The 2,714-nt window shown below is 43.8% G+C and overlaps 1 pseudogene; it reads right to left on the bottom strand.

Moving 5' to 3' along the window:
* Nucleotides 1-1,125: 1,125 nt before the first annotated feature.
* LOC137271986 (uncharacterized) lies at nt 1,126-1,679 on the bottom strand (annotated as a pseudogene).
* Nucleotides 1,680-2,714: the final 1,035 nt, after the last annotated feature.

Here is a 2,714-nt window from a genome sequence, read left to right as displayed (position 1 = left end):
GGAGACACTAGAAATGAGCGTCACACATTGTACCCTTCCGGGGGGGGGGGTGGGGGGGCGATGGTTAAAGCTCATCACGCCGAAAACCCGGGTTCGATTCCCCACATGGTTAAACTATGTGTAAAGACCAGTTTGGAGTCCCCCTTTGTGATATTGCTGGAATATTGCAAAAGGAGGCGTAAAACTAACTTCACTCACTCTACCCATCCGGGTAATCGAACCTTGGTCCTAGGCGGGACAAGCGAACGCTTTACCCACGAGGCTACCTCACTGACAACTCTTGCCCTACATCTTATAACTCGCCGTAATGGCAATAAAACAAGAGAACAAACTCTCCGCCCCACTCATACATTACGACTGGGGTACAGGAGATAACCGACTGTCAGATCAAAGGAGTTTAAAGATTTAAGCACTTCTCGTTCAATGCAGCGCACTCGCGTCTCACGGTCCCTAAACCACATTATTTTCTCAATTGCTTAGCCCTCCCTGCAATCCAAAAGCCTTTAATGAAGCAAGTTTATATTTTCCCCTGGTTTTGAATTTCCCTTCGCTTTGCATGGCTATCCCTTTCGTTTTACGTGGGTTAATTTGTTACTGTCAACATTATACTTATTCAGAGACTGTCTGGTTTAGCATGCATTTGGAGTTTGGGGAGATTTTATGAAACTTCTTTGTATATTGAATTCTGATAATTCTTCTCTATCGTGTAATGGCCACTGTCAGAATACTTCATGTTTACGAGACAAGTTGTTAAAACGAAACAGAAAATATACACAGTGTAAGATCTTTTTAAACAAAGTTGCAGCTTTGTACATTATCTCGTGACGTCAACTTATTATGTAGCGATAACGTAAGTAATCCAGGAATCCCTATCAGTCGCACGATCTCCCTCACCAAGACTTAGTGTTGTCATTTCGTACAAGCACAAGGCGGAGCGTTAGCTTAGTGGTTATAGCATTCGCTCGTCAAGCCGAAGATCCGGGTGCGATTGCCCTCATAGGGAACAGCCTCCGAACAGGTCTTTGGGCCTGTTCATGCCTGTAATCCCCACACAGATGTCCATCTCTTTTGTGATTAACCCCAGTGATTTGTAGTACACTGATGTATAAACAACAGTTAGAGCATCTACATACACAGTATATCTAGTTTCACACAATGCTGACTGTTCATTTTATCTTTACAAATACTTAACATAAACGTATTGCTGTCTGCCCCCACCACAAAATATCCAACGCTTTTCAAGATGGCAGAGCTAATTCCGGATCCACTACCAATGTCAAGGACACAGGGATTCGTTAATAGTGGTTTGTTTCGTGTACTCCAAAAGCTCAACGGCTTTCTGGGTAAGTTCGGTCTGAATCCTGTGCATTCGTTCAATTTGTGCATAAATCGCTGATTTAGCTTGGTCATAAATGTCCTCAGAATGCCCTCAGGTCAGGTCTCCTTTGAGCTCCGCCATGGACCGTCCTTATTTTGAACGGTTTCAAACTGTTCACTTGTTCATAAGTATCGGGGAATCTGAAATCATTCCGATCAGGTTGCAACAAAAAGTACATTCCTCTGCATAAGGCGCTCTTCCAATGAACATACCTGACACACTGCAGGTGTGCCATCAAATACCACGTCTGTGTTTTAAGTCGAACTGGTTTTATAATTTGCCACTTCCACAAATTGTACATGGTAACACGTGCTGCATACAGTCCCCGACAAGAGGCACTCGCGTTTGATCGGTACTGTACGATCGACTTACATTCTGACGCACTCGCCTAAAGTCATCGTGACCTGTTATGTCCTGAATGAACTACTTCTTTGGTAGATGTAGTTTGTACATTACGCAACACGAAGTAACTGACCCATGCTTCTTAAATCCATTTCAAAATATATAGTTCATGTTTACGAGACTAGTTGCTAAAACGAAACAGAAGAATATACACAGTGTCAGATCTTTTTAAACAAAGTGACAGATTTGTACATTATGCATTCATTATCTCGTGACGTCAACTTATAATGTAGCGATAACGAAAGGAATCCAAAAATCCCTATCTGCTGCACGATCTCCCTAACCAAGACTTAGTGTTGTCATTTCGTACAAGCACAAGGCGGAGCGTTAGCTTAGTGATTATAGCATTCGTTCGTCAAGCCGAAGATCCGGGTGCGATTGCCCACACGCGTAAAAATGTGTGAAGCCCATTTCGGGTATCTCCCGCCATGATGTTGCTGGAATTCTGCTCAAGGCGACGTAACACTAAACTCACTCACTAGTAAATTCATACTGGTAACGTGTCTTATTTCTTATCATCTCCTCGACCCGTGAAGGTCCCGGGGTAGAATAGGCCTTCAGCAACCCATGCTTGCCATAAAAGGTGACTATGCTTGTCGTAAGAGGCGACTAACGGGATCGAGTGGTCAGACTAGCTGACTTGGTTGACACGTCATCGGTTCCCAATTGCGCAGATCGATGCTCATGTTGTTGATCACTGGATTGTCTGGTCCAGACTCGATTATTTACAGACCGTCGCCATATAGCTGGAATATTGCTAAGTGCGACGTAAAACTAAACTCACTCAACTCACTCAACTCTTATCATCTCCAGGACTGACCAACGACTGTCCACATGAGCTTCACAACTGTTAAGACCCGTGAAGATCCGGGTTAGAATTGGCCCTCAGCAGCCCAATCAACCTGTCAGTCAGGGAGATCATATGACGTTTATA

This window comes from Haliotis asinina, chromosome 2 (genome assembly GCF_037392515.1).
Source record: "Haliotis asinina isolate JCU_RB_2024 chromosome 2, JCU_Hal_asi_v2, whole genome shotgun sequence".
Lineage (NCBI taxonomy): Eukaryota > Metazoa > Mollusca > Gastropoda > Lepetellida > Haliotidae > Haliotis > Haliotis asinina.
This window is presented reverse-complemented; position numbering and strand designations above follow the sequence as displayed.